Raw genomic sequence first — 15,508 nt, 5'->3', positions numbered from 1 at the left:
CTTGATAAGCTCAGGGAACACCAGTTCTACGCCAAGTTCTCCAAGTGTGAATTTTGGCTCGATGAGGTTCTTTATCTTGGTCATATCATCTCTGCCAAGGGCATTGCGGTGAATCCTGAGAAGGTGTCTGCAATTGTGAATTGGGAACCTCCTCAGAACGTGAAGCAACTCCGTAGCTTCCTCGGTCTCGCAAGCTATTGTCGAAGATTTGTTGAAAACTTTCTCCAAGATCGCGAAGCCTCTCTCAAATCTTCTCCAGAAGCACGTCAAGTACGTTTGGTCTCCGGAGTGTGACATTGCTTTCAACACTTTGAAAGAGAAATTGATCACTGCTCCAGTTCTGACTCCGCCTGATGAATCCAAGCCGTACGAGGTCTTTTGTGATGCCTCTCTCCAAGGTCTTGGCGCAGTGTTGATGCAAGAGAAGAAAGTTGTTGCTTATACCTCTCGCCAGTTGAAGCCCAATGAGAAGAACTACCCCACTCATGATCTCGAGTTGGCGGCAGTTGTGCATGCTCTTTTGACTTGGAGACATCTCTTATTGGGAAGAAAAGTGGACATTTTCACTGACCACAAGAGTCTCAAGTACATCTTCACTCAGCCTAATCTCAACCTCAGGCAAACTCGATGGGTCGAAATGATTCAAGAGTATAATCCGAGTATCGAGTATACTCCAGGCAAGGCCAATGTGATTGCTGACGCATTGAGCAGAAAGGCTTATTGCAACAGTCTGATTCTCAAGCCTTATCAACCCGAGCTTTGTGAAGCTTTCCGCAAACTTAATCTGCAAGTTGTTCCTCAAGGTTTCCTCGCCAACCTTCAAGTCTCTCCTACCTTGGAAGACCAGATTCGCCAAGCCCAGCTTCTTGATGCTATGGTGAAAAAGGTGAAGATTGGGATTGCCAAGAGTCAACCCAAGTACAAGTGCTACCGCCTTGATGACAAGGATACTCTCTTCTTCGAGGATCGTATTGTTGTGCCCAAAGGTGACCTCCGTAAAGTGATCATGAACGAGGCTCACAATTCTCTCCTCTCCATCCACCCTGGGAGCACGAAGATGTATCAGGACCTCAAGCAGGCTTATTGGTGGACTCGAATGAAGCGCGAGATTGCTCAATTCGTGAATGAATGTGATGTCTGCAGAAGAGTGAAGGCAGAACACCAAAGGCCAGCTGGTCTCCTCCAACCTCTTGCCATTCCAGAATGGAAGTTTGACCACATTGAGATGGACTTCGTGACTGGGTTTCCAAAGTCCAAGCGTGGCAATGATGCTATATTCGTTGTCATCGACAAACTCACCAAAGTGGCTCACTTTCTGCCTATCAAAGAGTCAATCACTGCAGCTCAATTGGCGGAACTCTATACCTCTCGAATTGTCTCTCTGCACGGTATTCCACAAGTGATCTCTTCAGACCGTGGCAGCATCTTTACCTCCAAGTTTTGGGATTCTTTTCAGAAGGCCATGGGCACCAACATCCGCTTCAGCACAGCTTTCCATCCTCAAACTAGCGGTCAAGTCGAGCGTGTCAATCAGATTCTTGAAGATATGCTCAGGGCTTGTGTGATCTCCTTCGGCATGAAGTGGGAGGATTGTCTTCCTTATGCTGAATTCTCCTACAACAACAGTTTTCAAGCAAGTTCGGGCAAGGCCCCATTTGAAATTCTGTATGGCAGGAAGTGTCGTACCCCTCTCAACTGGTCTGAAACCGGTGAACGTCAGCTTCTCGGAAATGACTTAATCACAGAGGCGGAGGAAATGTGCGAAGTCATTCGAGATAACCTCAAAGCAGCCCAATCCCGCCAGAAGAGCTACTATGATAGTAAGCACCGTGATTTGGCTTTCGAGATCGGAGATCATGTTTACCTCCGCGTCTCTCCTATGAAAGGTACTCGTCGCTTCGGTATCAAAGGGAAGCTTGCCCCTAGATACGTGGGACCTTTCAAGATTGTCAGCAAGAGAGGCGATCTCGCCTATCAACTCGAGCTTCCTTCAAACTTTGCAAATGTTCATGATGTGTTCCATGTCTCTCAGCTTCGAAAGTGCTTCAAGACTCCTGACCGCACCATCAACTTCGAGGACATTGAGCTCCAAGAAGATCCATCCTATCGTGAGCACCCCGTTGCTATTCTTGAAGAGACTGAACGCAAGACTCGCAACAAGTCAATCAAATTCCTCAAAGTCAAGTGGTCACACCATTCCAACCGTGAAGCTACCTGGGAACGCGAGGATCACCTCCGTTCTGAGTACCCGGCGTTCTTTCAGTCCTAGATCTCGGGACGAGATCCTTTCGTAGTGGTGGAGTGTTGTAACACCCCGGATATGATTTACCCAATTTGTACTCCAACTCTTGCCATTTCCGGCGTTAAGTTATTTTATTTTCTCGGGTTCGTGTCTTTGTCTCCGTGTGTTGTTATCGTTGCCATGCATCTCACATCATGTCATCATGTGCATTGCATTTGCATACGTGTTCATCTCATGCATTTGAGCATTTTCCCCGTTGTCCGTTTTGCATTCCAGCGCTTCGTTCTCCTCCGGTGGTCATTTCTACCTTTCTTTCATGTGTGGGGATTAGACATTTCCGGACTGGACCAAGACTTGCCAAGCGGCCTTGGTTTACTACCGGTAGACCGCCTGTCAAGTTTCGTACCATTTGGACTTCGTTTAATGTTCCAACGGTTAACCGAGGGACCGAAAAGGCCTCGTGTGTGTTGCAGCCCAACACCCCTCCAATTTGGCCCAAAACCCACCTAAACCTTCTCCATCATCTAGAGCGTTCGATCACGATCGCGTGGCCGAAAACCGCACCTCATTTGGACACTCCTAGCTCCCTCTATGCCTATATATACCTCCCCCTCTCCAAATTTCGGATCTCCCCGTCCAAAACCCTAAAAAAAACAACTCGCGCCGGCCGGACACGTCCGTCCCCGGCCGGACACGTCCGTCCCCGGCCGGACAGCGTCCGCCGCCGCCTCCGGCCAACCGGGGCGCGCCACGTCACCTGGGGGAGAGCCCCACTTCGCCGCTGCCGTGCGGGCCCGCCAGGCCCGCACCGGGCCCCCGCGGCCCACCTGCCCACCGCCGCCCGCGCCTTCGTCTTCAAGCTCCGCGGCAAGCCCGCGCCACCTCGCCTCTCTCTCCGACGGAGCCGCGCCACCGCGCCGCAGCACGAACTCGCCGGCGGCCGCCTCGTCCCTCGGCGGCAGGAGCCTCCCCGCCGCCATCGCCGGCCATCACCATCGACGCCGCCGCCCCGGCCTTCCTCCTCCCTCCTCAACGCTGCCTCCCCGAGCTCTCCGGCAAGCCGCCGGCCTACCTCCCCGACGAACTCCGGCGTTCCTCGGTCGACGTGCGCCCAGATCCAGATCCGAGCTACAGTAACCTAGGGTTGACCTCGATTTTTCCCTAAGTCTGCATATTATTTGCTCATGTTTTTCATGCTATAACTTTGCATCCGTAGCTCCGTTTTGGGCATATAGCATATCAAAATGTTCGCTTCAGAGAGTACATCATTTTATTCCATTGCATCATTTTCATTTGAGTTCATCTTGATGCCCGAAATGCTGTTAGAAGAGTGCTACTTGAGATATTTGTTGGATCTGCTACTCCATTTAGATTTTTGTCTTTTTTGCCATGATTATTGTGTGCATGATATGCCCATGAGCTCTACATATGTTTTGTTAAGGGTTTTGCCATCTTTCCAGAGGTGCAACCCATGTATTTTTGTGATGTGTGTGGTGACTAGCACGAGCTTGCAAAGTGAGGCTCTTGGTAATGCTGATTTCAGGGACTTAGCATTTCCAATAAGTCCTTGAGCTGTTTATCTCATGATGCCATATGTTCATGTTGTTTCCTAGTGATCCGTGCCTCTTTTGAGGATGATCAGTAAGGATGTTTTGTTAATCTTGTAGTGCTCTATCCATCCATATCTTTGTTTGCAATTATGGACCACCCTAGCTTGAGTCAATCGAGCTCTACTTTTGCTACTTCGTGAATCTAGGCAGATTGTCTACTTGTTAGCGATTTTGCCGATGATGTTGTAGTTGATCCGTGCATGCTATGCTATTGTTCTTGCCATGTCTATCTTGAATTTTGTGTATTCTTGATGGGTGTATGCTTAGATTATCATGACTTGCTCCGTAGTGAGTGCATCGAGCTCGTAAACATGCCTACTTGATATCTGTTTTCAGCATGCTCCAGTTTTCACTAAGTCTGAGTACTGATTATGTTTTTGCCATGTTCACATGCTTGCAATTATATTTTCTGATCCCTTTTGGCTCAAGGTCACTAAGGGACTTTTGTTAATCTCTTTGAGTAGCTCCATGCCATGCTTTACTTTGCCATGTTCAGGTCCTGTAGCATGTAGTTTTGTTGCTCCGAAGTGTGCTACCTGATCTGAAATTCCAGACAAGTGTTAATTTCACTAAGTCTGAAATCTGTTTGCCATATGCATTTTTGCCATGCTTGTTTGAACCTGTTAATGGATGAATTGGCCGTAGCTCAGTGCTAGACTTTTGCTAAGCATCATGAATGCATCCCTTCCATGTATTTTGTTGTCATGGTTTGAGTGCTGTAGCTTGTTCATCTCTTTGCATTTAGATGGCTACTTGCTGTAAATCGCAGACCGGTGTCATATTTGAATTGCTTGCCATTTCCAAACCGTAACTCCGATTCCGGCGTTCTTTATATCGTTTTCAAGTGATTTCATCTCATCTTTCCAGTGGCACACTTGGATTCCCAAGTTGAGGCCAGGTTCATGCATCCCTTGTCAAATCTTGCATATGCATTCCGCATCGCATCCCGCATAGCATACCATCCTTGCATCCTATTGTTTGATCTTGCACGTGGTTGATTGTGTCCTTGTTGCTTGTTTGTCTTGTTTGGGTAGAGCTGGGAGACGAGTTCGCTAACGAGGAGCCCGTTGAGTTTTCTTTCGAGGATCCAGTCTACTCTGACCACTTTGCAGTCAAGATGATCATACCCTCGAAATCACTACTATCTTTGCTTTGCTATATGCTCGCTCTTTTGCTATGCCAATGCTAACATGCCTACCACTTGCTTGCAAGCCTCCCAAATTGCCATGTCAAACCTCTAACCCACCATGTCCTAGCAAACCGTTGATTGGCTATGTTACCACTTTGCTCAGCCCCTCTTATAGCGTTGCTAGTTGCAGGTGAAGATTGGAGACCGTTCCTTGTTGGAACTTTATTTACTTGTTGAGATATCATTATATTGCCATATTATCTTAATGCATCTATATACTTGGCAAAGGGTGGAAGGCTCGGCCTCTCGCCTAGTGTTTTGTTCCACTCTTGCCGCCCTAGTTTCCGTTATATCGGTGTTATGTTCCCAGATTTTGCGTTCCTTACGCGGTTGGGTTATAAGGGGAACCCCTTGATAGTTCGCCTTGATTAAAGCTTTTCTAGCAATGCCCAACCTTGGTTTTACCATTTGCCACCTAGCCTCTTTTCCCTTGGGTTTCCGGAGCCCGAGGGTCTTCTTATTTAAACACCCCCCGGGCCAGCGCTCCTCTGTGTGTTGGTCCACCCTAGAGCCCCTTGCAGCGCCACCTCGGGGAAACTCGAGGGCTGGTTTTAGTTGTACGGATTGCTTATCCGATTGTGCCCTGAGAACGAGATATGTGCAGCTCCTATCGGGATTTGTCGGCACATTCGGGCGGTGTTGCTAGATTAGTTTTAACCTGTCGAAGTGTCTTGAAGAACCGAGGTACCGAGTCTGATCGGATCGTCTCGGGAGGAGGTCTATTCCTTCATTGACCGTGAGAGCTTGTCATGGGCTAAGTTGGGACTCCCCTGCAGGGATTTGAACTTTCGAAAGCCATGCCCGCGGTTATGGGCAAATGGGAATTTGTTAATGTCCGGTTGTAGATAACTTGAACCTTAACTTAATTAAAATGAATCAACCGTGTGAGTTACCGTGATGGCCTCTTCTCGGCGGAGTCCGGGAAGTGGACACGGTGCTGGAGTAATGTTTGCCGCAGGATTTGCCCTCTAGTTATGCGTTCGCGCTTTACCTCCTCTTCTCGCTCTCTTTTGCGAACAGGTTAGCCACCATATATGCTAGTCGCTTGCTGCAGCTCCACATATATTTACCTTGCCTTACCTATTAAGCTTAAATAGTCTTGATCGCGAGGGTGCGAGATTGCTGAGTCCCTGTGGCTCACAGATTACTATTACACCAGATGCAGGGCCTGATGTTTCCGCTCCAGATGACGCGCTTGAGCTCAAGTGGGAGTTCGACGAGGACTCTCAACGATACTATGTTTCCTTTCCTGAGGATCAGTAGTGGTGCCCTATTGGGGGTGATCGGGACCGTGTCGCATGTTGGGTTATCTTTTATTTTGGCGCCGTAGTCGGGCCATGAGTGTTTGGATGATGTAATGTTATTTATGTACTTGATTGACATGGTGAGTGTAAGCCAACTATGTTATCTCCCCTTTTATTATCTATATTACATGGGATGTTGTGAAGATTGCCTAACTTGTGACATATGCCTTCAATGCGATTATGCCTCTAAGTTGTGCCTCGACACGTGGGAGATATAGTCGCATCGAGGGTGTTACACCAGGCAACCCAGCTTGGCCAAAACTTAAGTCATATCGATGCATATAATGGCAAAGAAAAGGTACATATGGGAAAAACGCATATGTGATGAGCTTGATGCTTGGATAATAATAGCAAGCTTCTATATAAGAAGCCCCCATGTATAATGGACATACATATTTGAAAGCATATGTGTGCGTTAGGGGTGCGTGGTCTAACCGCATGAAAGCTTTAAGGCTAAAGAAAAAAACGAAAAGGGAGAGAAAGACGAAAAAATGTATTATGGAAACAGCAGGGAGAAGGAGACGAACAAAGAGTTCGACGCTTAGGCGTAGAATCTTCAAAGTCTGGCCGCGTTTCGGCTCGAGGCGATTATCTGACGCATCACGCAGGCGGTACACTTCTTCAGTGAGAACTTCGTCGATTATGAAGGGACCCTCCCATTTGGGCTTGAGTTTGTCCTTTTTCTTCTCCGGCAAGTGTAGAACAAGTTCGCTAACGTTATAAGTCTTGGCCCATACTTCTCTGCTTTGATATCTGCGGGCCTGTTGTTGATAAAATGTGGAACAGGCTTTTGCAACGTCACACTCCTCCTCCAGGGCGTCTAGGCTGTCCTGCCGGTCGAGCTCGGCCTCTCTCCCTTCGTACATGCGCACCCGAGGTGAGTCATGTATAATGTCGCAGGGTAGCATAGCCTCTGCGCCGTACACCATGAAAAAAGGTGTGTATCCGGTAGTGCGATTGGGCGTGGTCCGCAGCCCCCAGAGTACGGAGTCAAGCTCCTCAACCCGATGTGTGTCTGATTCCTTCAAAGAGCGCACTAGTCTGGGCTTGATGCCACTCATAATAAGACCATTGGCTCGTTTGACTTGACCGTTTGTTTGTGGATGATAGATAGATGCATAATCGAGTTTAATGCCCAGATTAGCACACCAGGTTTTCACCTCATTGGTTGTGAAATTGGAGCCTTTATCGGTGATGATGCTATGTGGAACGCCATAACGGTGTACATCACCGGATATGAATTCTATCACCGGCTCGGACTCGGCCATTTTAACTGGTTTGGCCTCTATCCACTTAGTGAATTTATCCACCATAACCAGCAGATATTTTTTCTTATGGCTTCCTCCTTTAAGGGGTCCAACCATATCTAGTCCCGAGACTGCAAAAGGCCAAGTGATGGGGATTGTTTGTAGGGCGGTGGGGGGCATATGGCTTTGGTTGGCGAAGAGTTGGCATCCAACGCAACGTTGGACAAGGTCCTGTGCATCTGCTCGGGCCGTCGGCCAATAAAACCCTATACGGAAGGTCTTGCTAACAAGGGCCCGAGCTACGGCGTGGTGCCCGCCGAGACCGGTGTGAATCTCAGCCAGGAGCTGACGCCCCTCCTCCTCGGAGATACATCTTTGAAGGACTCCGGTAGCGCTTTTCTTACAGAGATCTCCGCTGTGAACCTTGTAGGCCTTCGAACGCCGGACAATGCGGTGGGCCTCATTCTGATCCTCAGGAAGTTCCTTCCTATTAAGGTAGGCCAGGAAGGGTTCGGTCCATGGGGCAATGACTGCCATAATGAGATGGGACGATGGTGTTATTTTGGTGGCTGAGCCTCCGATGATATTGGTGGGTTCAGAATCTGGGGTTGTGTTCGGATTCGGACTGGTGTTACTGCTCTCTCCCTGCCACACTGTGGATGGCTTAAAAAGCCTTTCCAGAAAGATATTTGGTGGGACGGGGTCGCGCTTGGCGCCGATATGAGCAAGAACGTCCGCCGCTTGATTACTTTCTCGGGCCATGTGATGGAACTCGAGCCCCTCGAACCGAGCCGACATTTTTAGGACGGCATTATGATAAGCTGCCATCTTCAGATCTTTGGCATCGAGGTCCCCATTTATTTGAGATATTGCAAGGTTTGAGTCCCCGCGCACTTCCAGGCGCTGTATGCACATGGAGACAGCCATCCGGAGACCATGCAATAAGGCCTCGTATTCGGCCGCGTTGTTGGAGTCTGTGTATAGTATTTGGAGTACGTACTGAACGACGTCTCCAGTGGGGGACGTTAAAACGACGCCCGCTCCTAGCCCTGCCAGCATTTTGGAGCCATCGAGATACATAACCCAATTGGAAAATGCGCCATACTCTTTAGGGAGTTCGACCTCTATCCATTCGGCGACAAAGTCAGCCAGTACTTGGGATTTAATAGCTCGACGTGGTTTGTATGTAATATCAAATGGAAGGAGCTCAATGGCCCATTTGGCAATCCGGCCCGTGGCATCGTGGTTGTTTATTATGTCGTCGAGTGGTACTTCGGAAGCCATCGTGATTGAACACTCCTGGAAGTAGTGTCGTAGCTTTCGGGATGCCATGAAGACCGTGTATGATATATTTTGATAATGGGGGTACCGGGATTTCCATGGTGTAAGGACAGTGGATACGTAGTATACTGGCTTCTAAAGCGGGAATTTGTGTCTGTCCTATTCTCGTTCAACGACGAGCACGGCGCTCACCACTTGATGTGTTGCCGATATGTATAGCAGCATGGGTTCACCGATGTTTGGCGCGGCCAGGATTGGGTTGCTCGCTAGGAGTGTTTTTATTTCTTCCAGTCCGGCTGTTGCCGTGTCCCTCCACTCGAAGTGATTGGTTCGCCGCAGAAGGCGATAGAGTGGCAGTGCCTTTTCTCCCAATCTGGAGATAAAGCGGCTTAGAGCTGCCACGCATCCCGTGAGTTTTTGGACTTGTTTAAGGTCTGTTGGCGTAGCCAACTATGACAGAGCTCGGATTTTGGCTGGATTTGCTTCAATTCCTCTATTGGAGACGATGAAGCCCAGCAACTTTCCTGCGGGGACGCCAAAAACACACTTTTCTGGATTGAGCTTAATTTCATATGCGCGAAGGTTGTCAAATGTGAGATGTAGGTCATCTATTAGTGTTTCAACGTGCCTTGTCTTGATTATGACGTCGTCCACATAGGCTTCAACTGCCTTTTCGATCTGTTTCTCCAGGCATGTTTGGATCATGCATTGGTAGGTGGCGCCGGCGTTCTTGAGCCCAAAGGGCATGGTGTTGAAGCAGAATGGCCCATATGGGGTGATGAATGCTTTTGCAGCTTGGTCGGACTCCTTCATTTTGATTTGATGGTATCCGAAATATGCATCGAGGAAACACAGTGAGTCGTGTCCTGCGGTAGCATCAATGATTTGATCAATGCAGGGGAGGGGGAAGGGATCCTTAGGGCAAGCCTTATTGAGGTCTTTAAAATCGACGCACATGCGCCAGGATTTATCCTTCTTTGGTACCATCACCAGGTTTGCCAGCCAGTCCGGATGTTTTATTTCTCTAATGAATCCGGCCTCGATTAGCTTGGCTAGCTCCTCTCCCATGGCTTGACGTTTGGGTTCGGAAAAGCGCCGTAGTGTTTGTTTGACCGGTTTGTATCCCTTTAATATGTTGAGGCTGTGTTCGGCCAGTTTGCGCGGGATTCTTGGCATGTCAGAAGGGTGCCAGGCAAATATATCCCAGTTTTCGCGAAGAAAATCCCTTAGCGCGGCGTCGACCGTTGGGTCTAGTTGTGCCCCAATAGATGCTGTCTTTTTGGGGTCCGTTGGATGGACCTGGAATTTGACTATTTCTTCTGCTGGCTTGAAGGAGGTGGATTTGGGATGTTTGTCTAAGATCACATCGTCCCTGTCCACCGTGGAGCGCAGTGCGGTTAATTCTTCGGCTGCGAGGGCTTCAGATAATGCCTCAAGGGCCAGGGATGCGGTTTTATTTTTGGCGCAGAGTGCTATGTCCGGATCACTGGCGAGAGTGATTATGCCTTTGGGCCCGGGCATCTTAAGCTTCATGTACCCGTAATGATGTACAACTTGGAAGCGTGTAAATGCCTCCCGCCCCAAGAGGGCGTGATATCCTTTGTTGAAAGGGGCCACTTGGAAGGTTATTTCCTCGCACCGATAATTCTCCAGCGTGTCGAATACCACATTGAGTGTTATTTTTCCCGCACACCGTGCCTCCCGACTAGGAATGATTCCTCGGAAGGTTGTGCTACTTTGCTCAATGCGGCTCCTGTCTATTTCGATTTTGTGGAGTGTATCTTCGTAGATGAGGTTTAGTCCGCCGCCGCCGTCCATGAGAACCTTGGTGAGCCAGAAGCCGTCCATGATTGGACTGAGGACCAAGGCGGCTGGTGCTCGGACTATCCTGTATTTTGGTTTGTCACCGGCATTAAAAGTTATAGCCGTGTCATTCCAAGGGTTTATTGCTGATATTTGATAGACTTCGGCGAGTCCGCGTAGTGCTCTTTTGCGCCTAGTGTTTGAGGCGAATGTGTCGAAGACCGTCAGTACTTTGGGGTCGTCGTCTTATGGGGGTGTTGTTTTGGGGTATTGTTGGTGAGGATATCCTCGCCGCTCTTGGCCACTTGCCGAAGTATCCAACATGCTCTAAGGCTATGTGTTGGTATGTTATACGGTGTTGCATGTATTTTGCATGGCCCATCGAGCCATCCTTCCAGAACGGTTCCGCGCCTCGTACTGGACTTATATTTCTTTACTATTGGACCGGGCATGTTGCAAGGGTGCGCCCTTTTCACCTGAATGAGGGATTGAGTGGGGACCGATGGTTCCCAACGGGCTGCCTGAGTTTTCCACGCGCTTTCCATTGTGCTGTACTTCTGTACGATAGTTGCCAAGTCAGCGAACTGTAGTATGCGACGACAGTTGATGGCGTTGAGGATTCCTTCGTCCATGCAATTGTTGCGAAACACTGAGATCGCTTCCTCGTCGCGATAATCTTTAATCTTGTCTTTGACAAGAAGGAATCTGGCCCAGAAGTGGTGGACCATTTCCTGAGACTGCTGCTGTATGCTCATGAGAGCGCTTATATTTGGGTGGGTGGGTGGTTTTAAATCTGAACCCTGACCCAATTTTGGATCCGGAGTCTGAAGGAATTCCGAACTTAACAGATCGGGCTCCGGGATATCCACTGATTTCTTAGGCCCGTCGTCCGATTCTATGTTAGAAGGGCAGGATGTATCTCCTCGCAGGTGGGTGTCGGGCTCTTCGAAGCTGGAGATCCGGACATAGTCCGTCTTTAGTATGGAGGAAGAGTTGTCGTCTCGCTCCTCGGCTATCGCTATTTGGTGGGTGATCGGTGGAGATTTGAATTCTCTTTGATCGGGTTTAAGCCCAATTCGATCATAGTCTGTGGCGACCCCCAGGGCGGCGATGCGATCTAGGAGCTCGTTTAAAGACGAAAGCTCCACTGGATCTATCTGCTTGGAGTGTTCGGAGTCGATACGAAGGGGATTTTTGATGACTCGGGAGGTCATTGTCGGCTTAACAACCGAACGGGCGGTCATGGTAAAGCCGCCCAGCCGGAGGGTTTGGCCTGGGGCCAGTGCTCCTCCAGCGGTGATATTGTCCTTGAGAACAAGACGAGCCATAGATCCTGTCGTCGACGTCACAGTGGAACTCTCAATGAAAGCACCAATGTCGGTGTCAAAACCGGCAGACCTCAGGTAGGGGGTCCCGAACTGTGCGTCTAGAATCGATGGTAACAGGAGACGAGGGACACAATGTTTTACCCAGGTTCGGGCCCTCTCTATGGAGGTAATACCCTACGTCCTGCTTGATTGATCTTGATGAATATGAGTATTACAAGAGTTGATATACCACGAGATCGTAATGACTAAACCCTAAAAGTCTAGTCTGGCTATGATTATGAGGATTGTCCTCCCTCCGGATTAAGTCCTCTGGTTTATATAGACACCGAGGGGATCTAGGGTTACATAAGGTTGCTTACGAAGAAAGGAATATACTTATTTGATCTCCAAGCTTGCCTTCCATGCCAAGGAGAGCCCTGTCCGGACACGGGTGCAGTCTTCGGTCTTCGTATCTTCACAGCCCATCATTCCGGCCCATGGCTAACAGGCCGGACGCCCGAGGACCCCTTAGTCGAGGACTCCCTCATGGGTGACTAGTAGTGTTGATTACATCTTGTAGTTGATTGCTATATGGTTTATTTGGTGGAAGATTATATTTTCAGATCCATTATGCTATTTAATACCCCTCTAATCTTGTGCATGTTTACCACTTGTGAGTAGTTACTTTTGTTCTTGAGGTCACGTGAGGAATCATGTTGCAAGTAATCATGTGAACTTGATATGTGTTCGATATTTTGATAGTATGTATGTTGTGATTCCCTTAGTGGTGTCATGTGTACGTCGACTACATGACACTTCACCATATTTTGGGCCTAAGGGAATGCATTGTGGAGTAGTTATTAGATGATGGGTTGCGAGAGTGATAGAAGCTTAAACCCTAGTTTATGCGCTATTCCGTAAGGGACCGATTGGATCCAAAAGTTTAATGCTATGGTTAGACTTTATTCTTAATACTTTTCTCATAGTTGCAGATGCTTGCGAGGGGGTTAATCATAAGTAGGAGGTTTGTTCAAGTAAGAACAACACCCAAGCACCGGTCCACCCACATATAAAATTATCAAAGTAGAGAACATGAATTGAATCAACATGATGAAAGTGACTAGATGAAATTCCCGTGTACCCTCAAGAACGCTTTGCTTATTATAAGAGACCTTTTTGGCCTGTCGTTTGCTCAAAAGGATTGGGCTACCTTGCTACACTTTTGCTACTACTATTGTTACTTGCTCGTTACAAATTATCTTGCTGTCAAACTACTTTGTTACTTACAATTTCAGCACTTGCAGACATTACCTTGCTGAAAACCACTTGTCATTTCCTTCTGCTCCTCGTTGGGTTCAACACTCTTAATTATTGAAAAAGCTACAATTGATCCCCTATACTTGTGGGTCATTAGCGATTTATGCATATCTTTGTTTTTAGTACTTTTCAAAGCAGTTCACCGATGATTACCTCTCAAACCACCTGCATGGTCAAGAGGTGAGGAAGGTATTCATTCAACACCCACGGTACAATATTGAAGTCTTCTTGAAGAGGACGAAGGTTGGGCGGGCAATTATCCATAGCCACTGGCCTAAAGTTGAAAGGCCATTCAACATCACCGAAGGCTCAATATTTGCCTTCTGCTTCTATAGTTTTCCAGACGAGATTCATCTGTCTATTTACCGTATATGATTCCAAAGGTTTTTGATGTTGCATGTGAAACTTGGTGCTGTTGTGTAATGGCGTAACTGAGTGCCGAAGCTATCTGATGTAATTCGATTATGAAATCCTGGTTGCTGTTATCGGATATGAAATATCTGGTGTATTTTATAAGAAATATCAATTTGATTACTACATGTATTATCAATAATAGGCTAATTACCCTGCTTATTGGGGTTTTCTATCGCAGACGGTTACTCAGACAACACCATGGGCGATGAACTCAAACAACCCACACGGTTCCTAGAAAGTAGGCATGTTCGATCAACTAACAATCACACACGGCTTCCGGCAGAGAACTATTTGCGTTAGGCCACCTTGCAAACGTTTCCACACAAAAAGATTTGTGTGATATACATACGAACGGAAATGTTTTTCTGGGATTCACCGTGTGGGATGTACATACGAATGGAAACGATTGGATTTCGATGCCTCGCCAGATCACACACGAGCTCATTTTGTGTGCCAGGAGGGCCTATCCCCGATGGTTTTTGGGTCATGTGGGAAGGACCCCCGATCACCCACACTCACTTGGCGACGGTTCCAAGCACCGTCGCGGAAAGGGGTTAAAAACCGTTTGTATAGCAACTCAATGTACTAGTGAAGTCTCATCGTAGTCAACCCCTTGAACTTGTTGAAATCCTTTCATGAAAAGTCGTGCTTTATAGATAGTAATATTACCATCAGTGTATGTTTTCTTCTTGAATATCCATTTATTTTCAATAGCTTGCCGATCATCGGGCAAGTCCACCAAAGTCCACACTTTGTTCTCATACATGGATCCTGTCTCAGATTTCATGGCCTCAAGCCATTTATCGGAATCTGGGATCATCATAGCTTCTTCATAGTTTGTAGGTTCGCCGTTGTCTAACAACATGACTTCTAGGATAGGATTACCATACCACTCTAGTGCGGTACGTGTTCTGGTCGACCTAGGAGGTTCAGTAGTAACTTGATCTGAAGTTTCATGATCATCATCATTAGCTTCTTCTCTAATTGGTGTAGGCATCATGGGAACGGGTTTATCTGATGTGCTACTTTCCAATTTGAGAGGAGGTACAATTACCTCATAAAATTCTACTTTCCTCCACTCACTTCTTTCGAGAGAAAATCCTTTTCTAGAAATGACCCATTCTTAGCAACAAAGATCTTGCCTTCGGATCTGTGGTAGAAGGTGTACCCAATAGTTTCTTTATGGTATCCTATGAAGACACACTTCTCCGATTTGGGTTCGAGCTTATCAGGCTGAAGCCTTTTGACATAAGTGTCGCATCCCCAAACTTTAAGAAACGATAGCTTAGGTTTCTTGCCAAACCATAGTTCATACGGTGTCATCTCAACGGATTTTAGATGGTGCCCTCTTTAATCTGAATGCGACTGTCTCTAATGCATAACCCCACAACGATAAAGGCAAATCGGTAAGAGACACCATAGAGCGCACCATATCTAATAAAGTACGGTTATGACGTTCGGACACACCATTACGCTGTGGTGTTCCAGGTGGCGTGAGTTGTGAAACAATTCCACATTGTTTTATATGAAGGCCAAACTCATAACTCAAATATTTGTCTCCATGATCAGATAGTAGAAACTTTATTTCCTTATTACGATGATTCTCCACTTCACTTTGAAATTCTTTGAACTTTTCAAACATTTCAGACTTGTGTTTCATCAAATAGATATACCCATACCTACTTAAATCATTTGTGAAGGTTAGAAAATAATGATACCCGTTGTGTGCCTCAATACTCATCGGACCGCTTACATCGGTATGTATTATTTCCAGTAAGTCATTAGCTCACTCCA

Source organism: Triticum aestivum, chromosome 5A (genome assembly GCF_018294505.1).
Source record: "Triticum aestivum cultivar Chinese Spring chromosome 5A, IWGSC CS RefSeq v2.1, whole genome shotgun sequence".
Taxonomy (NCBI): domain Eukaryota; kingdom Viridiplantae; phylum Streptophyta; class Magnoliopsida; order Poales; family Poaceae; genus Triticum; species Triticum aestivum.
The sequence above is the reverse complement of the archived record's forward strand: the minus strand, read 5'-3'. Positions refer to the sequence as shown.